General features: G+C 43.1%; 1 protein-coding gene across 1 annotated transcript in view; it reads left to right on the top strand.

Moving 5' to 3' along the window:
* Positions 1-357: 357 nt before the first annotated feature.
* FYN (FYN proto-oncogene, Src family tyrosine kinase) overlaps positions 358-27,785 on the top strand; it is a gene marked incomplete at its 3' end in the record, with an annotated part of 135,176 nt that continues 107,748 nt past the window's right edge. The window contains exon 1 of the mRNA XM_080699813.1: positions 358-427. The remainder of the gene's footprint in view (positions 428-27,785) is intronic.

Below are 27,785 nucleotides of genomic sequence, written 5' to 3'. Positions count from 1 at the left end.
GTATTACGGGGGGGGGGGGGGGAGGAATTGCTTTGGGAAATGATATATGAGTGCCATTCTAGATACTTTCCTACTCTTGTCTTTGGTTATTTATCAAAATTCAAGTATTTATAAGCACAGTCTCTGGTTTATTTCATTGCCTAGTTTTTAGTGTAAGTTAAAATTATTAGTATAAGTTAAAATAATTGGTTTCATTTTTCCATGAAAAACAAAGAGGAAACTGGCAGGTAGAGTTTGGTGCATCAATGGGTAAGGAGAGCAGGGGGAAGAAGTCACTGTCTTCAGAGGAGAAACATACTACATATTAAATTACATAGTTGAATGATAATTTTTTTCTTTCGCTGTATTGCTTTTTAGGACCAGTCTTGCCGCTGTTTTAGAAGACATGTGGTGTATATAAAGTTTGTGATAGTCGGCGGAAATTTTGGTAAGTGTCACTGCATTTATTCCTAGTAATGTGTAGTTGTAAAATGGTGCCCATGAAGGAAAGCCTTTGCCTTGTTCTCTGAATCTTCTGGATCTGCAGTGAACTTAGAGTGGAATTTTATAATTAAATGTGCTGCTTAAGTTGTGTTTTCTGACAGTACAACATTTTTTTCCTTGTTAATGTTATTAAGCAACATGAGGCTTTCTAAAATATAGTCGGTCTAGATTTTGAGGGGTTTCTGGATATGGGGTACAGAATACCCCTAGCAGTTTAGTTTATGTTCTAGGCCAGCTGTGTAATATGAGTAATAAACTTGCCAACCAAGAGAATAGAATAAAATCTCTGAAGCAGAGAGATTCTTATTGCCTGTATGTTAAAATAAGAAAGGAGCAGGCAGTTAGCTGCTTGGGTATAGGAAATTAAAGGAAATTAAGAATCCAGCATGCCTGTGAGCTCGCCCACAGACTGGCACGACAGTGGCCCGAGAGACTAAGAACATTCAGTTCAGCAGCCACCCAGACCTTGCTAGCAATAGCAGAAAGGGCAGTCTTTGGGTCAGGAGACCTAGGGTAAGATTCAAGTTCCATGCCTACTGGTTGTCATAGAAACTTCCTGGCTCTCAGTTTCCTCTTCTGTAAAATGAGGCCTTCAGTGTTACAAGCTCGTACGTTTTTGTGACAATAAAATGAGTGTAGTGGTGCTGGGCACAGTAGGTGCTCAACAAAGCAGTCGTTCTCTGCAACAGAGCAGCCTTATTGGGAGCCTGGGTATTTGCCCCTGAGGCCAAGGCGTGTGGCAGCTGCTGGGCTGGGCTGGGCTGGGCTGGCCATGCCCACTTGATGTCACTGGGCCTCACTGCTGCTTCTCCTTCAGGGTTCACTTTATAACTGCTCTGGGAGCCTCTGTGGCATTTCCTTCGTCTGTGACCCTGTCCACCCATTCAGATAAGCCTGACTAATTGAACTTCCCTTCCTGCCACCTTTGCGACCAAGTGCGGTCGCAAGTGTTTGAGCTTTTGTCAATTTTGGTGGTGTTATTTTGAACCACATCAATGAGAAAGAAAAGAGAGCTGGGAGTAGATGGTACCATTGGTTCATACCTCAGTCACCATATTCAAGCTTTCATTTCCAAACCTTCCTTCTGGTTTTGTTATAATATTTTAAGTTCATGCTTATTATGCAGCTTCTCAGATAGCTAGTTATGGAACTGAAATTATTGAATTTTACTAAAAGCATCTGGTTTTGAGATGGAGAAAATCAACCATGCCCCTGCAGGTTGGCTGATGCAGGTGTGTAGGTGCCTACACTCCAGTTTCATGGAACAGAAAGACAGATATGGCCTCAGGACTGGTCTCTCCCACCCCCACTAGCCAAGAGTCTCTTCTACAAAATCTCTGGCAGGGGAGAACACATTTTATCAGGGATAAAGAACTTGCTATTGCACAAGGCAGCTTGCTAGGGCACTAAGACACAGGGAGGCATGAGCTCTGGGTTTCTATAACCCAGTAGGGGAACTACTGGTGGCAGTAATCTATGACATATTTCAAAATAACAAGAAAAGAGAAGTGACTACTGTTTGAGCAGATGGAAGTACTTATTACTTATTACTCTGATTTGATCATTACATGCTGTATACCTGCATCGAATTATCGCACATGCACAAATGGTTTGTCTCAATGAGATGATAAATAAACAAGTAGGGGACACTCGGAAACTTTTAGAGGAGTGATAAAATTGTTTCATATCTTAAATATGGTGGTACTTATGCAACCGTATGCTTTTGTGAAAACTCACAAAACTGTACAGTAGAAACTGTACACTAGAAAGAGTGAATTTTGCTGTCTGTGAATTAAACTTAATTTTTAAAAATGGAAAAAACTAAGCCAAGCACACACTTTTAATCCCAGTACTTGGGAGGCTGAGGCAGGAGGATCGCCGCTTCAAAGCTAACCTCAGAAATTTATCAGGGCTGTCAGCAACTTATCTAGAACCTGTGTGAGAATGAAAAGTAAAATAGGGCTGGAGGTGTAGCTCAGAGGGAAAACATCCCTGTATTCAATCCTCAGTACCACTCCCCCAAATTAATTAATTTTAAAAAGCAAGTAGTTAGACAAACAACTATGTAATTATCTGGACTTATTAAAAAGAAAGGATGAGAAATGAGATGAGGGAAGGTGGGAAGAAAGAAAAGACAATGTAGTTCTTAGATGGAATACCAGTATGTGGTCGATGGGCCAGGGGTTTGGTCCTTTTCCTTTCTGCCTGGCATATCAAAGGGATGTGATAAATATTTAAGTGCTTATTGAATCACCTGCTTGCTCTTAGTCACTTTGTAAGGAGGGCCACTCATTTCTTCAGACACCAGTCCAGCAGATGGTTAGACACTTTCCTTCCTCATTCACATTCTCTTCTCCGGGCTGAACGTCCCACCTCCTGTTCTTGGCCTCTTTGCTCTCTGCTGTTTTTCTCCTGTCCTGCCCACCCTGTGAAGCTCCCTGAGGAGGCACCTGCTCTACGGTGCCCAGGACTAGAGAAGCTGCCTCTAGGGTCTGGCCTGAAGACATTGCCTCTGAAGATACCCTACCCCAACATAGTCACCTTCAGGACTGAGCGCCTACCGTAGGTTGTGGAGGATTTCTGTGGAGCAGTCTTCTAAGAACAGAGCTCCTGAAGCTCAGCAGTCCAGGAGGTCAGTGGCAGCAAATCTATCCCCACCAGTGTCCTGACTCCCACAGTTGGAGACAGTAACAATGCTGCTTATAAAACTTTAGAGGAGGTAGTGTGTCACAGATCCCGATTCTTCACTCTGAGTAAGAACAAGTTGGAAATTCTTCTTCTTTTTTTTTTTTTTTTTGGTGGTACTGGGGTTCCTGGAAATCCTTCTACCTCTGGGTTACACTCCCAGACCTATTTTTATATTTTTATTTAGCAACAGGGTCTCCTAAGCCAGCATGGCTGGCTTCGAACCTGTGCGATCCTTCTGTCTCCGCCTCCCAAGTGCAGGGATTACAAGCGTGCGCCACCAGGCCCGGCTTGGAAATTCTTTTTTTTTTTTCTTGGTGGTACTAGGGGTGGAACCCAGAGGCTTTCTACCTCCGGGCTGTACTCCCAGACCCATTTTATATTTTATTTGGAAACAGGGTCTCACTAAGTTGCTGAGAGCCTCACTAAGTAGCTGAGGAAATTCTTAAAACTAAATCTTGTGGGTTCCTTGGAAAACCTTTTTTCAAGGAAAAAAAATTTTTTTTCTCCTGGCCATGTCAGGAGAAAATCACATAAATATGAGACATAATCACATAGAGAGTTCTGGTTCTCAACTGGAATCAGTTTGGTCTGCTCAGAGGACATTTTAATAATATCCAAAACCATTTCAAGTTGTCACAACTCAGGGGAGATAGAGTGTATGCTAATAGCATGCCCTGAGGGCTGCTGCTAAATGCCCTATAACATGTAACACACACACACACACACACACACACACACACACACACACACAAAATGACCAGCCCAAAATGCCCATTGTGCTGCGGCTGAGAAACTGAGAGTAGAAACAATTAACAAAAGTGAAATGTCTATAATACTCATGCCTTTGAAGCTTTAAATTTTTAAGGATTTTAACATGCAATAATTGGTAAAGATGTAAAAGTAAGTTTGTTGAGGATTTACAGGGCTGAAAGGGTCCTAAGAAGCTACCTCCTCCCTTCCCTTGACTCCAAGCAAATGAATTCAGACAGATGTGGCTCTGGCAGCTCAGGCTGGGCTCATACTAAATGGATACCTGCATATAAAAGGGAGACCTGTACACTGCGATCCCCAAGTTCACACGTTCACACAAAGACGTGGCCTGCTACTCTGAACCTCAGCCCCAGCTCCCGTGGACGTGTTTGTCTCCACATGACCTGGGAGATGAGATGGCCTTTCTGTCTGGGCTGCGCTTCCTTTTGAATACAGGTTGGAGATTCTGGAGTGCCTCAAGGGGAGCATCTCATTACAGCTGACTGAGGTGGCGGCTTTTGGTACGCAGGGCCATTTATTTGCATCAGTTTGCTAGAGACACCACAAGCTGGTTTAAATATGAGTCGCTGAGAGCTCTTGTAGCCCAATATGGCTACATTTGCTGAAGCAGAGAGATTAAAGCAACATATGTCAAGTTGTGATATAGAACAATCCACTTCAAAAGACTGTACTTAATTACAGGCCTATTTCTGGAGAATAACTGTGCTTCTTGTGAGGTATATTTTGGGATACACTAACCCAGCTCCTAGGCCAGTAGGATCTTCCCAGAAAGGGTGTGGCATGTGCTGTGGACATAAATATTTTCTTACCAAAAGCTTTGGTATGATATTCATTTGATTTTACTACCTTTTCTTTTCTGGTGGTCTTTCCTTTACAAGAATGCAGCAGAAATATGTTCTAGAAGGCCATAGAAGAGGCTAAAGGATCTCATTTTAGGTGGCCAAGCCCCAAAATTAGAGACTTGACATTATCCTTCTACTATTTTTTAGTTGAATGGAATATACCAAAGTTGAATAGGTAAATGGTTGAGTGAGACTATTAAAAAACACCACATCGAAAAAAATTTAAAAAAATAAAAAGCACCACATTGGCACTAAATATGATTGTGTATCTGTGGTGAAACTGCCCATTACACCCGCATGTTCAGCACCCCTGCACACACGGACAGTCCTGGTGGGCCACACCCCCTTGCTCTTTCTATCGACTGGAGTAGGTGCCTGCTTTCACTTTTGTTCTTCAACAACAAAGGTGAAAGGTCTATCTTTGGCCTGCTCTGCCTCCTTGGTCCAGCTTCTGTGGCCACTTGCATTTCTCTCATAATACCTAAGACATGGGGCATTAAGGGAAAGGCCAGAGCTTTCTGTCAGGTCAGTATTTCCTAGAGTAGATCTTATTTAAAAGTGAATGATAAAGAAGAAATCAGACCAGCACAATGAAATTAGCATGTCATTTCCACAATGTGTGGGTATGGCAGGCAAAGATAAAGAGTAAAAACAAGCAACTTTGTAACTCAGAACAAGAAAAAAAATATATGATCCAGACCTAAGTGCTGGAGAAGCTCTTCTACCTAAATTCTGAGATATGAAGGTCATGAAATAAAAGCAAGAACGTTCCAGGAGAGTTAAAGGCAGCCTGGCTAGGGATCCGCGAGTCTCCAGTCTGGCCTCCCACATCAGAATCACCCAGAATTACCCAAAGAGCTTGTTTAAAGTGCAGGGAGAGGTGGGCTGGGGATGTTGCTCAGTGGCAGGGCACTTGCCTATATGCATGAGACCTTGGGTTTGATCCCCAGGGCCACCAAAGAAGAATAAAGGGAGGGGTTTGAATTTAAAAAAATAAAAACAATTTCATGGACAGGGAGAGTAGATGGAAACAGGGTGGGATACAGAGGGAAGCACACCAAGAGGTGTGTGCATGAAGGATGTATTACTTTGAATCTCACTAAAATGTATAATTACAATGGAACAATAGAATTATTTTTAATAAAAGAAAGGAAGGAAAGAAGGAAGGAGTATGCAGGTGTGGGGCTGGGTGGAGGAAGGTGTGAACCAGCGGTAGACTGGCCGGAGTCCATCCCACAACAGCCCCCTGGCACTTCGCAGGCTCTTGGACTTTAGCACTCTTGTCGTGGATGTGTCTTCATGCTAACAGGCTCTCCTGGTGGCTCCTGTGCCCTAAATGATGAGGGTCCCTGTTCCACGCACCCCTCTGGCTTTCATTCAGGGCTTACAGTCCCACCAGAGATTGCAGCAACAGTCTGACCCTGCTTTGCAGATTTCCTTTCAAAATCATTGCTCAAAATTTTAAAAAAGTCATCTCTAAAGTACCTTTTTTTTTTTTTTTTTTTTTTTTTTGCGGGTCTGGGGATGGAAACCAGGGGCATTCGACCTCCAAGCTATACCCCTGCCCTATTTTTTATTCTTTATTTTGAAACCGGGTCTCACTGAGTTGCAGAGGGCCTCACTAAGCAACTGAGGCTGTCCCCAAACTGCGATCCTCCGGTCTCAGCCTCCCGAATGCTGGGATTACAAGCGTGCGCCACCACGCCCGGCTTAAAGTACATTATTGTGAAAGTCAGACCTGTACCTGGGAGGCGGAGGCATCGTCTTCTCTGCTGCTCTGTCTTCCTGGTCCCTGAAGTCACTCCACAACCCTTTTATCACTAGCTCACCAAGAGGAGCCTCAGTTCCATACCAGGGCAGTGTAGGTGACATCCTAAATCAGATCCTGTGAGGCTACCTGGGACACTGCGTACTCACCTGCTACAGTAGCCCACATTTTCACCACCTGCCTTCGCTCTAAACATCACACTGTGAAATGATTTTAATCTGTAGCAACACTTATAAAACAGGTTTTTCCATTTATTATGGGAACCATTTTCAGAGTAAGTATCTGTCACACATTCTAGTGTATGGCTAATTGACAAGACCGAAATAGGTCCCACCTGGATCCAGGTGGTTGGCCCCGCCCCCCCGCCATTCCTCTAATGGCAGGTGGATGCATGTTGGGATCTCATTTGTATAGCTAATTTTAATTTATAAAGGACTGCAGCACATATGCTCTTCCCAAACCATTTCTTAGCTGGTGGAGCTGGTGTTGTCTCCAAATAAAACTGAGGCTCCCAAATTCAGCCTCTGTCTAAGGCTGAGTGCATTTGGGAATGGATAGTGGTGTTTGCCATTGTCCTCCTGTCAAAGACGGGGAGACACTCTTGCTATGTGGTGCATAGGGAGTAGGGTAGGGATGATAAATGTCCCCCAGTACCTGGGGCAGTCCTGCCCAGTGAAGAGTTGTCCCTGGCAGACCACCCACCCAGTAAGAAACATAGCTCTGGGCGCGTACAGTGAATGTGCAGTCGAGCTGGACGCCCACCAGACCACACCTTTGCAGCCCTTTCTGAGTTAAAGGCATCACAGTATGAATTCTGTCTGTATTGGGAACTCTTAACAATTGAATTCAGAGTGGCTATCCTATAGATGACACCATTGTTGCTCTGTAAACAGGACTCAAGCACAATATGCCATACACAGAAACAGATTTTAAAAAACCTCAGTGGTCTGGCTACACCCTGGACCTGACCTTCCTCCATCAATGCCCAGGAAGTCTTCTGTCTTTGGAAAAGATTGGACCCCAATGGGATGTGCCACCCACAGCCTTTGATCTGATCTTGCTGGCTTAAAATCATCCTGATAGGGATTTAGATGTCAATTTCAGGAGGCTTTGGTTGTTATCTCAGGCTTCATACCTACCTGGTGGACTCTTAAGCTTGCTATCAGAGTTTAAAGTTTGGTTCCCATGTCAGCCAACAAAGATGCTGACATAGTGGCTGTGTGGATTTGAGTGAAAGCACATGAAACTTATTAAAGTGACAAAAATATAACCATAGTGGATGAGAAGACACTCAGGGAAGATGGCCTCAGTATCTGCAACAAGGGACTTCTCAAAGATGAAGGTAGTGATATTATCTGATCTTTTTCTCTCCTGTTTGGTGTGTGTGTGTGTGTGTGTGTGTGTGTGTGTGTGTGTGTGCGCGCGCGTGTGTGTGCACGCACTGTTGTTTTATCTCTCTTCTAGTTTCTTTCCCAACCTTTTATTTTGAAAAGTTTCAAACTGACTTGATAGGAGAATTATAAAACATCTATAAGTCTTTTACCTAAATTCACTATTTTTACTATATTTGCTTTACTTCCCTCTTTCACTTCTAAATAAAAATTATGACTATTGTACAAATTTCTGCTGAACCATCTGGAAGTAGGAAATATCTTGACATTTTGCCTCTAAATATTTTACTATGTCCCTCCTAACAATAAAGACCTTCGTCATAACAATACTATTATCACATCTAGGAAATCTAATAATAATTCTATAATATCATCCAATGTCTGATCCATATTCACATCTCCCTATCCCTCCAAAATCTAATCCAATATCTAACCACATTCACTTGCTGCATTTGATCATTTTTCCTTTATCCTAGAAAACAGTGTATGGCTTCTTTTTTCTTCTTTTATGACTTTTTGAAGAGTCCACAGTTGTCATGGTGTAGAATGTCCTACACCCTAGACTTGTCTGCTTCTTCACAGCATCATTTAAACTGTTCCTTTCTGCTGGGCTTGTAATCCCCGCGCTTGGGAGGCTGAGATAGGAGGATCTCACGGGTTCGAAGCCAGCCTCAACTACTTAGTGAGGCTTTTAGCAACTTAGTGAGACCCTGTTTCCAAATAAAATATAAAAAAGGTCTAGGAATATAGCCTGGAGATAGAAAGCCTCTGGTTTCCACCCCTAGTACCACCAAAAAATAAATAAATAAATAAACTCTTCCTTTCTTCCTGAAAAGCATCAGACCTAAAGGCTTATCATTAAATGAAGGTTGAACACCTTTGGCAAGGATACTTCATAAGTGATGTCTTATGCCTGACAGTACATCAGTTACATCATGGAGGATGTAACTGATAAAACATCATAATGTCAAGTTGTTCCACCATCCTCAGGGCTACTAAGTTTGATCTCTTGTGTAAGGCAATCATGTGAGTTTTGAGTTAGTCACGTGTGGTCTATCTAGTACATGCATCTTTTGTGAACATCCCGTTCCTACCTCCCTTTCATCTATGTTTGAGTTGCCATGGATAATCTCTACCTGAGGCAGTGATTACTTTGGATATTGCCTGCTTGCTTGCCGGCTTTCTTTCTTTATTGCCATTTACTTTCTTTTTCTGACATCCTGACATTACAGTTCTTTGTATGCTCTAGACCTTCATGTGTTTGCAATGATGGTGTTTTGTTTTGTTTGTTTTGTTTTGTAGTAGAGATTGAACCCAGGGGTATTCTACCTCAAAGTACAGGCCTCATTAGATTACCAAGAGTCTCATTAAGTTCCTGAGGCTGCTCTCCAACTTGTGATCCTCCTGTCTCATCCATCCAAATACCAGGATTACAGACTTCCACCTCCATACGTGGCTTGAAATGATGATATTATTTTAACCACTTCCTTGATGACCAGGGGAATTTTGCTATAGTAATAGATTGAGCTCAACAATTTTGTTTCTGGCCTTTGACATCAAGAGGAGAAACTTGAGCAGAGCATCTGCTCCTCGCTAAGTTGCACGCTGGTCTCTTCTACATGTGGAACTTCTTTTACTTTTCTCCCTCACAATGGCTCAGACTAGTGAAGTGTCTTTCTGGAGGTCACGCTGCTGCTCAGGTGGAACTAAAACCAAGCCTGATCTTTCAGGCTTAAAGCCAGGACTTTCCAGCTCTTCCAAGTTCCCTTTCCTACAACCATCTCTGGCTGTGCCTCCCACGCTGTAGTTCCTGCTTCAGGCTGTAAATACCTGCCTGGATGGTAGTCCCAGGTATCTGGGAATCTGGGATGACAAGAAGGTCATCCCAGACCAGCTGTGTGGCTGGAGAAGCACAAGCCACCCACATAAAAAAGGAACAGATGCTACTAGACCTCAGATGAGAGGGCCCAGTGCTGCAGGAAATCTGAGTTTGTATAGTACCCATCCTGAATCTGTAATGTAGATACCTAATTTGTGCATTCTGAAGCTCCCCAGATGAGTCCTCAGTTTCTTGCACCGGGACTGCTGCTGGTCAAGGCAGTCAGATTTGGTATAAAAATGGAATTCTTATTTGGGCGTGGTAGTGCACACCTGTAATCCCAGTACTAGGGAGGCTGAGATGGGAGGGTCACAGGTCAAAACCAGCCTCAGCAACTTAGTGAGGGCCTAAGTAACTTAGCAAAATAGTATTATTATTCAAAATAAAAAATAAAAGGGGCTAGAGGTGCAGCTGGGAGATAGAATGCCCCCAGGTTCAGTCCCTAGTACTCAAAAGAAAAAAGAAAAAAAGGGAAAAAATGAATTGAATTATTTGTTTATTGTATGTTTGTTTGTTTGTTTGTTTGTTTGTTTTTGGTGGCACTGGAGATGGAACCCTTCTGCCTCCTGGCTACACTCCCAGGCCTATTTTATATTTTATTTGGAAACAGGGTCTCTTAAGCCAGAGGGGCTGGCTTCGAGCCTGCGCAATCCTCCTGTCTCCGCCTCCCAAGCCCGAGGATTACAAGCGTGCGCCACCACGCCCCGGCTGCATGTTTGTTTTTAACATCTTCTTTTACATTTTAAAAACTATTAGGCTTGAGTAGTAATCCTGTTTTGGTTTGTGGATTGTTAGATTTTTGAAGAGAGGGAAAGTTGGGTTTCATTGGAGATGTTATTTAATAACCTAAAGCATTAGATTTCTTTAAACCCAAACCTTAGATTTCATAATTGGTAGATTAACAGCACAATAGTAGATACTTCTAGTTTAGATTTGAAAGAAAGCAAATACATTTTACTCTGAATATCATATATTGGCATTTTCCTTTACAGATTGTCTTGAGTCCTTAAGCAGATGAATTTGTCTTACTCGTTGCGTACTCCTCTTCTTAGTGTATCTACAGCGGTTTACACATCACAGGAGAATCTGTAAGCTTGTTCCCATGGAAGGGACTGAAGGACAACGGACAGATGAAGAGTGAGGCTTCTCAGAATGGGTCCTGGCTGAGGAGAAAGATCTCTGAAGTTCATTCTAGTTGTTCTTAACAAAATACTCTTGAGTTTGATGATGGGCTCACTACAGGCATAGAACTCAGGTCTTACTTTATCCTGCAAGAATTTGATCCCATCCTCTGCAGCACAGAGAGGTGGAGGGGTACCCAATCAGACTGGCTTCGCTTCTGTCTCTTGGAATCGCTCCTCACACTCCCTAAGCTACAGATCCCAGTCCACGGGTAGTAACCATAGCTAAAGCACGTCCCCTCACTGCCTACATACTACATTTTTCCCCATCTGAACCTCCCACCACCCAGGTCCTCACCAGTCACATTTACAAGTGAGAAAACAAAGTTCTAAATCAGCACTGTCTCACAGAAATTGAAAGCAAGGAGCGTGTGTAAAGTTTTCTAGAAGCCATGGAAAAAGAAAGTAAAAAGAAACCAGTGAAATTAATTTTTATAAAGTATTTTATATAGCCCATTGTATATATCTAAAGTATTACTATTTTGCTGTGCAGTGAATAAAATCTTTTTTGTGTGTGAAATCTTTGAGATCTAGTGCACTTTACACTTACAGCATTCTCAGTTTGGACAAGCCACCTCTCAGGGGCTCAAGGGAAGCTATTGGCTGCCTTCTTGTGGGGCATGTAGTCTAGTCTGGAGGACAAAGTCCAAGGTCACACCTAGCTAGGTTGTTCTTTTTTTTTTTTTTTCCATTTAAATTTCTTGAGAGAAACCTAATCAGCTCTCTTGCCCTCCTGCAAATCTGAGGCCACATATTCCTATCGTCCTCTGCCATCTTTTCCCCTGCAAACTCTAATTACAGGGAGATGTTTGGTTTGGCCAAAACTGCCCCCTCAGCACTTTCCCTCCCATGCTGGCAGCCCTGAGACCAGCACATGCTGCCTGTAAATGACAGTGGAAGCCATCCTCCCAGATTTCTCCACAGCACAGTTTCCATGATTTTATTTCTCATGAGTAACCCAGTGGCATTTTTCAAAACCAGGTGTTTTTTTTTTTTAATTCATTCCTTCTTAAAGACCCATCCTACTCAATAGTTTCTTAAAATATTTACTAACTAGTTTTTTCCCATGACCTCAGCAAAGCACATAGGTATTATATACTTCTATCTTTTACTTATCTCTCTGTTTATTTTGCATGTATACTACTAGGCATTGAACCCAGGGGCATTCTTCCTCTGAGCTAGACCCCCAGCCCTGTTTTATTTATGTATTTATTTTATTTTCAAACAGGGTCTCACTAAGTTTCTAAGGCTAGCCTCAAACCTATGATCCTCCTGTCTTACCCTCCCAAGTACTGGGATTACAGGTGTATCGCCATGCCTGGTATATTATCTTTTTTAAAATGCCATATATACTGTTTTGATTAATGATGGTTAATCATTAATCTCTTTCCTCTTCTCCTCCTCCTCTTTTTTCCTTTTGACTGGTCAGTATTCCCCCAATATATCAGTCCCATTTGGGGCATTATTCCATTATTTACAGTGAAACATTAGTAAAGGTCAAGTTCCATTTCCACTAAATGTCATGTTACTGGCCATTGACCTCAATACTTGAATTATTAAACTATAATCACAATAGGGAGGAGGGATAAAAGAATGGACACAGACAAGAGAGTCTGCATGATGAGCTTCACCCAAATGCAAACCTTGTTTTGTAAGAATTGAAATTTGAATAGGGAGAGGTTGTCCCATATTCTCAGGTGGAGCCCAGACCAGCCAGACCTCCACATCTTCTAGATTCTTGTGTAAGGGATTGAGAGAGAAACTTTTTATTGTCTTCCAGCAGAGGAAAGAAGGGCAACACCATAAGATGAGACCCTCCCCTGGAAGATAACCAAGTTTTTTCTGATTCCCTCCAAGGCTGTATTCTTGTCGTTTGATATAGACCATACAATTCACAGATCCCCTGAAAGCTGCCATTTAAAATGCTATAGGTGTGCTCGGTGTGGTGGCGCATGCTTGTAATCCCTGCACTTGGGAGGCAGAGACAGGAGGATTGCGCAGGTTCAAAGCCAGCCTCTCTGGCTTAAGAAACCCTGTTTACAAATAAAAATATAAAAAATAGGTGTCTGGGAGTGTAGCCCGGAGGTAGAAGGGTTTCCAGAAACCCCAGTACCACCAAATAAATATTTTTAAATAAAAATATAAAATGCTATAGGTGTAAGGTTGCACATGAAATCAGAACAGTGTAATGTGAGGGCTTGATTCCCCCCCCTTTCCTAAAGTAGTGCTCACTTAGAACCTCTACATATCCTTTTATTTGTTGTGATCCTAAGCCATTTTTATTTTCTTGAGTGGGTAACTTGGGTTTACTTCACAATGTTTTTTAGTAACTGTATTTCTGATAAAGAGTCAGAAATTATAATTAACTCCAGCCAAATGTTCAAGTACCTAGGTTTTATTTCCAAGAAGTGTACTGAGTAGACATGTCTTGGATTTGTCTTCAACACCAGTAGTTGGCTGAAAGAGATGGCTAGGCTTGGAGATGAGGACAGGAGAGGTGAAGTACAATGGCCAACCTCATCCTCTCTGGGCACCCTTCGCCTGAACTTTTATCAGTATCACCTGGAGAGATGTTAAAAGCCCCAGTCCCCAGGCCCTGCTATACCCACTCAGCCAGAGTCCCTTGGGACAGGAGGCAGGCAAGTGTGTAAGAATCACCTACTCAGAGTACTTGTATCACTTATCCTAACTCAGGGAGAATTTTGCCCTGTGTAGGTGGTACCCCAATGTCTCCATCAACATTCTCACTGCTATAATCCAAAATGACCTGACCACACGACTTAGAGGAAGGAAGGTTTATTTGCTCACAGGTTTTTGGAGATTCTGGGTTCAGTCCATGTGAGGCCAGGGTCTGGAGCTCAGAGCATGGCAGCGGGAAGCAGAGAGAGGGAGAGAGGGAGGCTCTGCTCTCACATCATGGAGGCAAGCAAGCAAGGGATTCAAAGACAAAGGCACACTAAGGCCACACCCAGGTTACCACCCAGGCTGGGATAAACCCATCATGATACATTTATCTGTCAACTGTATTACAACCCTCATGATTTAAGTATATCAACTCTGAACATTAATACATGAACTCCTCAGGGGCCATTCTATATCCAACCATGACACCCAATAAGCCTGTCCTGAAATCTACTTATATGCCTGTATTGAAGTTTTCAAAAATGTTGACACAACAGTGGTGAATATTTTCACCATCACACACTCTGAAGTCTGAAGTGAAGTTCATGGTTGAAACTATCATTTATTTTCTCAGTCACCAGCTAAGGAATAGTACTAGGCATTGTTTCTGCCAAGAATCAGAGACACACAATACGTGATGCAAAGGGGTCTGTTTGATGGATAAGAACAATATCCGACCATTAGAATGAAGTATGAAGAGTGTAATAAGAATGTATCTACCAAGAAAAAAAGAGACCCACAAAACACATACACATGCACACACACCATGTTCCCACTTCCACCCCGGAGCCATCATCAAGGTGGTCGGTGGCTGGTGCTGTTGAGAAGGTTTCAGAGAGAAGTCATGTTCTGTGGCTTCAAGGCATAAGTAGACAAGAGAATGAAGCACGTACTGTCTCTTTTTCAAAGGAAGAGCTTTCTAAAGTTAAAAAGGGAAGGGAAAAAAAAACCTCTTTATGATTCCATTTATGTTTTAAGGGGATGTCTCCCTATCTTTTCAGTCCCAGCACAGGTGCTTATGCTGACACACAGTAGGTAGAGAACACAGTAGGGATGCTGGATTGAAGTGATGCTTTCAGCACTTTTGTATCTCCTCTGACAGACTGTTAGACATAGCTGTGTGTTAGAGTGGATGTCACTGCATATCATTTTCAAAAGAACACCCAAGCTATTTCTGTAAGTATTGCTAGCCCATTCTAAAAGTCTTTGCCCTTGAAGGAAAGCACATTTAAGAATATGTAAGCCAAGATGGGCGTGGTGGCACACACTTGTAATCCAGCATTTGGGAGGCTGAGACAGGAGGATTGCAGTTCTCAGACAGCCTCAGCTACTTAGTGGGGCCCTTTGCAACTCAGTAAGACCCTGTTTCAAAATAAAGGATAAAAAATAGGGCTGGGGTGTAGGTTGGAGGTAGAATGCCCTTGGGTTCCGTCCCCAGTACTGCAAAGAAAAAAAAAAAAAATGTAAGCCAGGCAAGGTGGCCTATGCCTGTATACCCAGAACCTGGAAGGCTGAGATGGGAGGGTTAAGGGTTGGAGATCAGCCACAGCAGCTCAGCAAGACCCTACTTAAAAATAAAATAAGACTGGGGGTATAGCTCAGAGGCAGAATGCCCCTGGGTTCAATCCCCTGTACCGAAAATTAAAAAAAGGATATATGAGTTGTTTTGTTAGTATATACTATAGTATGATTTGATCCTTAGATTAGAAGCAACTTTTTCTCTCTAATCTAATTTTTACTCTTCTTCATTTTCAATGTATTTGAAAATTTAGAAGAAAAAGTGAACAAAAATCTCAAAAGATCATGGCACCCCTTATTATATCTGCCACTCACTTAGGCACAGAAAACAGCACTATGTTTTCATGGATATTAGATTCTTGCGGTTTGAATATGGTTTGTCCCCACCAACACCCGTATTGAGGCTTGGCTACCAGTGTAACCATGTTGAGAGGTGAGGCTTTTAGGAGGTGATTTGGATATTGAGGGAGACTAATGGCATTTTCCCAGGAATGGGTTCATTCTTGTGGCAGCAGGTTATTGTCAACTGAATCTGGCTTCCTTTGGCTTCCTCGCTCCCTCTCTCACCGGGTGATCGCTCTCTGCGTGTTACTTGCGTTTCCACTTTGAGACCCTCACCAGAAGCCAGTGAATGCCAGTGCCATGCTCTTGGAATTCCAGAACTGTGGGCCAAAATATACATCTTTTCTTTATAAATTACCAAGTCTGAGATATTCTGTTACAGCCACAGAAAATTGAGTACAACAGATGGTCTTGCAGAATTTGAGGATTAGGGAGTATTTGAGAGTGGCTGTTGATACTGTACCATAAGGCTCGCCAATGCGAGGTGGCTGCTCACCCGGTGCCACACTTCTCCCTACACATGTTTGAAGCTTTCTATTCAAGTTACCATTGTTGGTGATTTTGATCCTACAGGGCATAACAGGAAAATTTTCAGCTTGACATTTTGACTGTGTTGTAATAGCAAAGGACAGCAAGAACCCACTCACATACTGCTTTGCTTAGAAGCCCTAGTGATATTTCTAGAAGTGCCCAGTAAGTTGGAAACTTTTGTGGTTAATTTGCCTGCTTCCCAACCCTGAAAGTAATGTGAATTGCAGGTCTTGTTTCTTAAAATAGCCATTCTGATTGGAAGGAAAGGAGATGGTGGGGAGCTGGCTTGGAGCTTTACCTAGCAAGGTGGACAGGGCACTTTGATTCACTTTGGTTCTGGGTCTGTGGGGTTTTGGGCAGGTTACTTCACCTTGGTGAACCTCAGTTTTCTCATGCCCCATGTGGTCATTATTTTGAGGATTAAAGGAGGTAAGAAATTTGCTAACATAATGCCTGACACTAATAAATATTTATTCCATGCCAGATCTCTTCATTTGTTTCTTTTGGGCATAAGTATCAATCATGCCATTTTCCTGTTTCAAACCTTTTCAAGGTTCTAGTCCCACCGACTCCAACAAAAAGTCTAAACACATAACCTGGCATTCAAGGCCTTTGAGATCAGTCTACCCAGCCCACCTTTCCACCACATCTAACTTTTACTTGGTATTCAATCCCAAACCAAGTCATGTTGGTGCCCCCAGCAGGCTTCAAGCATTTATTTCCTTTTTTTGGAATCCTTCATCTATTAGAGTTTAAATACAATTTGCTGGGAGGCTTCTCTTAAATGCCACTTCTTCCTGGTCCCTTAGGCTATAAAATTCACTTCTGTGCTCCACACTGTGTCTTTAACATTGTAGGGGCTTTAAAAAAAATTAAAGGGCTAAATATGTATGTCCTAGAACAGACTGCATAAACCAAAGAAACAGGTAAAAATTACTTTCCTGTGGGCCTGCCTGCCTGCCTGCCTGCCTTCCTTCCTTCTTTTCTTCCTTCCTTCTGGTGCTATGAATTGAACTCAGGGGCATTCTACCTTTGAGCTATACCCCAAGCCTTTATTTATTTATTTATTTATTTATTTATTTATGTATTCATTCATTCATTCATTCATTCATTCATTTAGTTATTTATTGCTGGTACTGGGGGTGGAACCCAGAGGCTTTCTACCTCCGGGCTATACTAGCAGACCTATTTTGTATTTTATTTGGAAACAGGGTCTCACTAAGTTGCTGAGAGCCTCACTAAGTAGCTTAAGGCTGGCTTCCAACCTGTATGATTCTCCTGTCTCAGCCTCCCAAGCACATAGATTACAAGCATGCACCACCGCGTCTGACTTTATTTATTTTTTAAAGTTTGAAACAGGGTCTGGCTAAGTTAGTGAAGGTCTCACTAAGTTGCCGAGGTTAGTTCCAAAACTGGGATCCTTCTGTCTCAGCCTCACAAGTACTGGGATTTTAGGTGTGCACTACCCCCCATAGCTAGGTAGGCATTTCTGTAACCATGAAAGCAAGAGACTCCACTAAAACTAAGGAGACAGATTGGTGAGAAAGTGTGTTTATTCAAAGTGGCTTAGAGAAGATAATCTAATCTCTATTAGGGAAAGGGCTTTGATATATTAGTCAGCTCAGGCTGCCATAACAAAATATGATAGGGCAGGGCACTTAAACAACAGAAATGTATTTTCTCACATTCTAGAGATGAGCAGTCTGAGATCATGGTACAGGAAGGCTTGGTTTCTGGTGAGTACTGTCTCCTTGTCTTGCAGAGGGCTGCACACCCTGCCTGGTATCTCTTCCTTTTCTTTTAATCCAATAGGACATCAGCCCTATTGGATTGGGCCTTGTCCCATGACCTTATTTAGCTATAATTACTTCCTTAAAGGCTCTGTCTCCAAATACAGTCACATTAGAGGGTTAGAGATTTGGCACATAAATTTTAGAGGGACACAATTCAGTATATAACACATGGGTATAAAAATCCTGCCAGATCCTCTGAGAGTGTGTATATGTGTGAAAGCTCAGGGGTACACTTGTCTTCTCTAAGTGTGTACTATCAGGAACTTTCTCCTCCCTCCCTGGCCTCATTCTGGGAGTACACAGATTTGCAAATGGCTTTGCTCCCTGTTCTGGCTGCCTTGTCCTGCCCTGTCAAAGGACCCCCAGTGATCCCACCCAACAAAGACAGTGCTTCCCCCAGGGGGAGGGCTCCCCAAGTATCTTCTCACTGGGTGGTCCCATCACAGACCCCCTCCAGCTGCCAGGGAAGGGAAACCAGAGAATGAGCCTCGGCAGGGGAGGGAAGGAGTTAGAGGACGCCAACGGGAGGGTGACACTTCTGTTGTAAAAGAGAGAAATGAAGCCTTTCCTTTTACTTCTGTGGTTAACATTGTCCCCAGGGGGTTTTTCTCCAATTTTCTCCAGGTCCATAATTCTAAAAGCCACTGAAGGAAGTCCTTTGCTCTGCAAGCCACTGAGTGATGCCTGAGAATCCTGTCTCATTGGGTCCTTAGTTAACCCACCCCTGATTTAACAGAGGGAGGCTGTTCTGTTACAAATAGTTTTTATTCTGCTAAAGCAGAGGCTCCTCGCACTGTGTCATCTGCCTGCAAATTAGCTGGAGGCACAGGCTTTGCATTATGCAAAGTATTTATTCTCACAATTAATATGCTGGAAAGTGTGGCTTCACACTTTTCTGCCAGCACAGGGGTTCTCACCAGGAGTGAGCCAAATCACCTGAGGAGCTTTTACAAAATCCCCTAGCCTTGTCCTTCCTCCTCCCACCTGCCCCACAGCCCTGAGAGCGAGGATGTGGCTCCCCACCCCGCCTCCTCTAACCCCAGCATCACCACATCTTACTACTTCCTCAGAGGTTTCTCATTACATTGTTCAAATATGGGACATATAGGCTTACTCCCTCCCCCTCAGAAGCCCAGTGACAATTTGCATTTTAAACATTTTATCACTTTATTCTGGAAGTTTTCAAATTTATACATATACACAGAGCAGCAGAAGGGACTCCAGGCCCCTTCACCACTACCCCCAGCAGCATTCAACACTATTCTTGTTGCTTCATCTATGCCTAGGTTATTGCTTGAGCTTTTTGACTAACTCAGTTTCATTTTGTAGCTGAGAGAGAGAGCATTGTCTGAGAACACGTCCCTCCCACATACTGAATCCAGTGTGTGGCAGATGCTTCCCACACCTTATGGCATCCTCGCAGTACCCTGAGGCACTGTTGCCCACATTTTATAAACATGGATACTGGCACTCAAGAAATCACACACCCAGAGGTGTCTGAAAGTGCACTTGCCCCCCCCCAGATTATACTATAGAATAAAGAATAAAGATCATGAAAAAAAAGTGTAGTTGAAAGTTTTATTGTATAGATGGACAGCTATAAGTCAAATGTGTGTGTGTGTGTGTGTGTGTGTTACTGGGGAGTGAACCCAGGGGTGTTTGACCACTGAGTTATACCCCTAGACCTTTTTATTTATTTATTTTTGAAACATGAGCTCTCTGGGCGTGATGGTGCATGTTTGTAATCCCAGCATTTGGGAAGCTGAGACAGGAGGATTGGGGTTCAAGGACAGCCTCAGGTACTACTTAGTGAGGCCCTTTGCAACTCAGTGAAACCCTGTTTCAAAATAAAAAATAAAGAGTAGGGCTGGGTGTATAGCTCAGAGGTTGAATGCCTCTGGGTTTCATCCCCAGTACTAGGGGAAAAAAAGAAAAACAGGAGCTCAGTAAATTACCACAGCTTACCTTGAACCTGCAATCCTCCCATCCTAGCCTCCCAAGTACTGAAATTATAGTTATATGCCACCACGCCCAACTAACATGTATTAATGTTAAAATCTAGGTTGTAACTATATGGATGTTCAGTGTAAAACCATTAAAACTTTGAGTAAAAAAAACATTTTTACAATAGAATGTGTGGGTGTGGAATTCCATCAGAGGCAAAATTTGTCTTCACCATCAAGGAGTGGATGAGACATACCACACACTCTTTTCAAAAATCTCTCCCGTTGATATCTGTTCCAAAGAGACAGATTTGAGACTTGGATGAATTTTAACCTTAAAAACTGCAAGCCAGTGATAGAGATTACTTGGAGACCTAAGTAATGGGCATCACTGGTGAGGCCTTAGAGAGCTGCACCTAAGTAGAAGCAAAGGCTCCAGGGAGACCCCCAGCTGTGGACAACTCTCAGCAAACTTCCTGTCTGTCATGCTGCCCCAGCTGTTGGAGAGCCAGAGCCAGACAAAGCCAGAGATTATTCTTTTTTTATTCCAGTTCAGGCCACTTAGGTAGGACTCCATGGTGATTTTTTTCCCTAATTTACCAAAAGGAACATTTTGCATATATACAGACATACATGTTGAAGCTATTTCTTTTCAGGGAAGGACATTACCAATTTTTTTACACGGCATAAACAAACACACTGTGGTGTAAGGCGGGTCCTGCGTTGATGTGAGCTGGCCTGGCCTGGATGCTGAGCATTCTCTGCTTCACTAGGAGTAATGGGTGGAGGCGGAGACACCAGCTCAGGGGATCCATGGGGGTGTTTTGTTGGTGAAGGCACACGGAGACCCTAGGCTAAGTGAGCAGCCCATGAGCACCTCTCTGCAGCAGAGCACTCTTGTGTCTCAACAGCTGCTATTATTCCTGAGCTTGGCTGCCCCTGGCTCTACCCAGTCCACCTGCAGTGCTCAGAGCCAAGTGCTTCTGGCCTGGGGAAGGCTCTGCCCTCTAGCTTCAACCTGCTGTGGAGAAGGGAGCTACTGAGAGACACAAAAGCCACTTTCCTGGAATCCTCCAAGTCTCCACAAATTACAAAATGATGGTTGTACCAGGAAGCCAAGCAATTTTTCCTATCAGCTCTTAATACTGATTTTCAGCTTCACCTACCAGAATTCCATCTGAATCCTGGGTCCATGTGACTCCCTGGTAATCATTCTGTTCTTTCACTGGACGATGAGCAAAAGGTAAATATCCAAAGAGCATCCTGTCTCATGACTTAACTACTCCACCAACTTCCCTCACTCTGTTATCTCGAGGCAGTATGGGCTAGAATGCTTGGTAATCAAACCTGGGCGTGCACCCCAAATTCCTCAGTACTAGCTTCAAAGTTAGAAGAAAGTTGCTTAGCTTCTTTGAGCCTAGCTAATGGGACAAGTAAATTTAAATCAGAAAGTATGCTAAGGCACCTGGCATAGCCTCTGGCTCAGAGCCAGTACCCCTAAATACTGGCTTCCTTTTGCCACTGTGGATGTGAAATGTGGTCTCTGCCTTCAGGACCTGTCTCAGCTACCAGCTGGGGCTGTGAACATATCTTGTCTTTTTGCATTTCTATACTAGTTTTATCCTGTGAAAATGGATTGTCTGTTCTTCAGATGCTATGCTGTTAGGTTTTTGTTTTGTTTTGTTTTAATTGTACTACGTAGTTACTTCTTAGGGATCCCCCTCAGGATTGGAGGCGCAGGAAGATCCTGGGCACAGGCGGTGGGCACCCAGAAAGGGTGAAGGCTAGGGCAGATAGGAGACTGTGGGATTGGTGAGATTCACATTGGGAGAGCAGGGGAGAAATGATCAAAGTGAGATAGAAATAAAAAAAAAATTGGCATTTCTTAAAACTAAGATTACTGCTTGGAAATTTTGCCAAAGGAGGCATAGTTATACCACACTAAGGACAGAAAGTGTCTGCATTTCTGGTCCAGTATCCACAAGAAATCAGACTGCAGCCTGGCTCCACGCCTCCCAGCTCGGGAAGGCTCACAGCAGCTTTGGAGGAGTGGACCACTGCAGCCTTCCTGCCCACCCAGGACACTGCCACTTTCCTCCCAGAGAGGTTTCCATTGTTATTCCATATGGCCCCACTACCCTGAGAGCTTCTTGTTGGCCCTGCGGTTTGAGCCTGGCTTGTGGAGCTTCCATCCTTCTTGGGGTCTGGGACAGGGAGGCATGGCCGTGCTGGTCCACAGCCGCCAAGAGCCCAGTAGTTGGGTTTCCTTAAATGCAAACAGATGGAACTGAGCGGGAGGGGCATGGAGGCAATTAGAGGGTTCCGGGCAGTGTGGGTTTCACTGTTTGTACAGTGTGCGGTTGTTCTTGCTCATTTTCATTTTCCATTTGGTTTGGGTCAAGCTGTCTGCTTTTTTTCTTTTTTGCTATATTTTGTAACTAGCTGCAGGAGCTTGCGAAGCAGGATAACTGGTTGCTTATTGTGGCACTCCTACTTTTCATTGTGAGGTATGGATGATGTTCATGATGAGGAGGAGGATTCATATCTGTAAAATATTCTGTAACTTAAAAGAAGGTTTTCACATTTGCCATTGTCTCATTTGGTCTAGACAGAGGCTTGGGGAGAGGATAAAGACTCTAAGACAGATATGGTGGTGTGTGCTTCTAATCTCAGTATTTGGGAGGCTAAGACAGGAGGATCACAGGCTCAAGGCCTGCCTATACAACTTAGCAAGACGCTGTTTCAAAATAAAAATTAAGATAGAGCTGGGAGGATTGCTGAGATATAGAATGCCCCGGGGTCGAATCCCCAGTAGCTAACACACACACACACACACACACACACACACACACACACACACGAAAAGAGAAACTGAAGGCTCTGCTCTGCCCAGGTCAGACTTTACCCTTGTCTTCTACACCATCTCCAGTCAGAGAACACGGGGTCATCAGTGAAAACTGCAACCTTCTGCTTTATTCCTTTCCCCTTTCCCATTTCAGTCACTTGTGTGTTTCCCAAACAGGTTTTGAGGATATTGCTAGATCTCTGGTGACAGCTAAATAACTGCAGCAGACAACCTTTGCAAGGGAGCTTCTAGTGTATTTGGGGGAACAAGACATTCCACTGTGAGTTTAAGTCAGTGCCTGGGACACATGAAAGAGAATGTGTGGGTGACACAGTGAATAAGTGATTGCTTAGCCCAGCCTGCAGAGTCCCGGAAAGCAAGAACTGGGAGGGGTGGGGGAGGTATGGCAAGGTTCCCAGTTCTCATGGGAAATGAACATGGAGGTACAGCACCCTGGGTGCCTGGGAATGAGAGGAGAGAGCCGCTCAGGCACAGTGGGGGGCCTGCATTCAGGATTTGCCATCCTTTTCCATTGCCAAATAAGGGCTGAAGATATATACCAGAGGAAGCCATGTAGAAAGAGAGTCAGGTGAGACAGCAGGAAAAAAATGTCATTCTCTGCTCTTAAGAATGAGGTAGCAGCTGTGGTGGTGCACACCTGTAATCCCAGTACTTGGGAGGCTGAGGCAGAGGATCGCAGGTTTGAGAACAGCCTCAGTAAACTAGCAAGACTTTCAGCAACCTAGGGAGACTCTGCTTTAACATAACAAAATAAAAAGGGCTGGGGGGTATAGTCTAGTAACACACACACACACACACACACACACACACTCACTCACTCACATTCACACACACATACACACACACACACACACACACACACACACACACACAAAGAAACACAATGAGACAGGCAGAAAGAGGGAGGCAGTTTGCTCATATACTGAGTGAGCCAGCGAAATCACACTACCTTTTTTTTTTTTTTTATACTGGGAATGGAATCCGGGGGCAATCTACCCCCAAGCTACACCCCCAGTCCTATTTTTTATTCTTTATTTTGAAACAGGGTCTCACTGAGTTGCAAACGGCCTCAATAAATAGCTGAGGCCATCCGCAAACCACGATCCTCCTGTCTCAGCCTCCCAAATGCTGGGATTGCAAGCCTGTGCCACCACGCCCAGCTCAAAATCACACCATCTTAAAAGATGCATCTCCTGGTTGAAGGACCTACTGTATTGTGCACCAGTGCTGGAAGCTGGGAGAAAATGAGGAGAATCAAAGAATTTGCTGGCTCCAACCCTTCAAAAACCTCCATGCAGAGGAAATGGTAAAATATGTAAATGCCCCACCTATAATCAGTTCTGTGGATAAGCTCAGGATTTGAGACCAATGCGAGCCTGAGGAGCTGAGAGGGAGGCTTCCTGGAGGGTAATGCTCTGGTGGGGATGGGCAAGGGAAGACTGCGGGAACTAGTGGACCCTTGTGTGAAGAAATGTCCCATCTGGCCAGAGGGTGTATGGGGGCAGTTGACTGGTGGGAAAGATGTCAGGGTAGTGGGGTGGAAGGCTTAAAAGCTACACTTCATAGCCAGAGAAAGTTGTTGAGCAAGGAAGCAACACTGTGAAGAATGTATATGAAATTTTTTGTTGGTGTGGTATAATTATGCAAAATAAGCCAGGTGTGGTGGTGCACTCTTGTCATCCCAGTACTTGAGAGGTTGAGACTGGAGGATCACAGGTTCGTGGAGGCCTCAGCAAGTAGTGAGGCCCTCTGCAACTTAGATCATGTTTCAAAATAAAAATAAGCCAGGTGTGGTGGCGCGTGCTTGTAATACCCGCGCTTGGGAGGCTGAGACAGGAGGATCACACAGGTTCAAAGCCAGCCTCAGCTACTTAGTGAGGCTCTCAGCAACTTAGTGAGACCCTGTTTCAAATAAAATATTAAAAAATAGGTTTTGGAGTATGGCCCAGAGATAGAAAGCTCCTGGGTTCCACTCCCAGTACAACCAAAATAATAATAATAATAATAATAATAATAATAATAATAATAATAATAAATAATTGAAAAAATGAAATAGAGGTGGGGGTGTAGCTCAGAAGAATGGTCCCCTGGGTTTCATTCCCAGTACCACAAAAAAAAGAATTATTATTAATTAGACAAAATAGATTTTTTTTTTTTTTAGGCCTTGGGGTGGAACCCAGGGGCATTCGACCTCTGAGCTACACCCCCTGCCCTATTTTTTATTCTTTATTTTCAAACAGGGTCTCACTAAGTTGCAGAGGACCTCACTAAGTTGCTCAGGCTGCCGGCAAACCACAATTGTCCAGTCTCAATCTCCTGAATGCTGGGATTACAAGCGTGCACCACCACACCTGGCTTAGACAAAATAGATTTAATATGATGAATTTGTATGTGGAAATGTTTTCATGCCCAGAATTCTCATTTATGCCCTCCTGCCCCAGATCCCAGGCTGGGCTCTGTACCATCCACCATGATGGTGGGGTAGTAAACAGGGAAACATGTGCATCCTCAGGAAGGCACTGAACTTTTCCCATGTCTTCTGAAGGTATCCGTAGACCTCAGGCCAAATGCTGCTGGAGAACAGGAGCAAGAAAAATATCCTCAGTCCAGCTGTCAGTAGCACGCTGGGCTTGGTTGTTATTGTTTTGACTACCATGAAACTGGACTTCATTTGGAGACCTCCAAAACTTCTTGCTTTTCATTATGGTGTATTAAAAAAATAACACAGCTAGGCATGGTGGTACATGCCTATAACACTTAATACTTGGGAGGTTGAGACAGGAGGGAGGATTACAAGCTCAAAGCCAGCTTCAGCAACTTAGCTAGACCCTATTTCCAAACAAAACATTAAAAGCGTAGAGTGCACCTGAGTTCCATCCCCAGTACTTTAGTGTACTTAGAAAAACCTAGGCCGGGCGTGGTGGCGCAGGCTTGTAATCCCCGTGCTTGGAAGGCGGAAACAGGAGGATCGCGCAGGTTCGAAGCCAGCCACGCGCTGGTTTAGGAGACCCTGTTTCCAAATAAAAAAGTATAAAAAATAGGTCTGGGAGTGTAGCCCGGAGGTAGAAGGGCTTCCAGGAACCCCAGTACCACCAAAAAGAAAAGAAAAGAAAAGAAAAACCTAAAGGATAAAAGTCTGTATTTTTCATCATACAGAGATAATCACCATATTGTTAATATTTTGTTCAATGTCCTTTCCTGATACAAACTTAAAACTTTTTAAATGATTTCAAATTGTACTTAATACTTTACATTCTACTTTTTGAAATTTAACAATGTGCCATATTTTCCTGTCAATAAATTTATTTCACAGTATTATTTTATATATTATTCCATCATGAGACAGTCTCAGTTAATTGATCAATTAGGAAGTCGACCAAATAGGAAATCAGCCTCCTACTTTGGCTTATTTTGGTTATTTCCAGTAAATTTGGTTTTCAATTTTTTTTTTTTTTTTTTTTTTTTTGCGGGTCTGGGGATGGAACCCAGGGGCATTCGACCTCCGAGCTACACCCCCTGCCCTATTTTTTTAATTCTTTATTTTGAAACCAGGTCTCAATGAGTTGCAGAGGGTCTCACTAAGTAGCTGAGGCTGTCCGCCAACCGCTATCCTCCAGGTCTCAGCCTCCCGAATGCTGGGATTACAAGTGTGCACCACCACGCCCGGCTCAATATATTTTTTAATTGGTACACTGTAGTCATACATCTTAATGGGATGGTAGAGGCATACATGCATATATCACTCATTTAGCCCTTCCCCATTTACCACCCCATTTCTTCCCTTTTCCTCCTTCTCATGTTTTTAAAAGCAACATCATAATATAGTAATTTCAATTAGCCTTGTTTTCATTAAGTGAATTACCAATTCAGATCTAAGTGAATATACAAAGTTCAGCTTTGCAGGACAGGAGGACTGAGGTTCACTGACAGCCTCAGCCACTACTTAGTGAGGCCCTTTGGAATTCAGTGAGACGCTCTTTCAGAAAAAAATAAAATAAAAATTGCATTTTAATTCTAAGAACCACTTGATCCAAGAGTGACCTCTATATTCTTATTCTATATATAGGTACATGCGTCAACATGAGCCAGGTCTGCCTGTGTTACTAACAGTCTTAGAGAAATATTCTATAGCACAAACAATATTTTTCCACCAAGGAGTTTATTACTATTTTTGATGAAGTGACAATAAAAATGAGATAAAGCTGAGCTTTCTTTTTCCTTTTCCTTTTTTTTTTTCTTCAGTACTGGAGATGAAACCCAGGGGCATTGTGCCTCCAACCTACAACCCCAGCCCTATCTTTTTTCTTTTAGTCTTTTTTTTACTTTTTTTGAAACAGGTTGCCGTTTTACTGAGTTGCAAAGGGCCTCACTAAGTAGCAGAGGCTGTCCTTGAACTGTAATCCTACTGTCTCAGCCTCGTGTGCCACCATCCTGGCTAGCCTTCAATATTATCTTTATGTAGATGAAGAAACCAAATTTTCAGAACTTTCTTATCCCTCTTTCTTCCCTCCTCTTGACTACTATCTCCCTTTGAGGCCGCCTATCTCCTTCCCCTTGTGAAGGCCAATTGTGAAGGGCTGGTGCCTGCTAACTTTTTCAAAGCCAAGTAGAAGAAAAGGTGTCAACCTCATTTTTCATTCTGAGGCAGAGTTTGATTCGCAGAGGCCTGGAGCTTCCTGCTGGCGTTTACAGTAATAAGTGTGATTCACCGCAGTTCAAGGTAGCACCGTCTACAACGTCTCATTTTTTTTTCCAAGTGGAATTTTTCCATGGGAACCACAGAATAGAGAGGAAACTTAGAAGATTTCCATGAAATTATGGCCCCTGCCTCTCAGCGTTTTGCAGTGTAATTAGGTTACTTGTTTTCTTAATTATGTTTTATCATCCTGTGCTTATCTGGGTGAGGTCTCTGTTGAAGAGCAGGAAATGAAGGTAAAAAAAATAATAACTGTTCTATTTTTTTTAATTACTTAGTCTAAATGTTGCTGGTATATAGAGACACAGTTTTTCATATTAAAATAATACTTGGATGTTTACTGAAGCCTCTTGTCAATTCCAAAAATTGATCTCTATTTCTCCTAGATTTTCCACTCATATCATCTATAAG

The sequence above is a fragment of the Muscardinus avellanarius genome, assembly GCF_963383645.1.
Source record: "Muscardinus avellanarius genome assembly, chromosome: 8".
NCBI classification, from domain to species: Eukaryota; Metazoa; Chordata; class Mammalia; order Rodentia; family Gliridae; genus Muscardinus; species Muscardinus avellanarius.
This window is presented reverse-complemented; position numbering and strand designations above follow the sequence as displayed.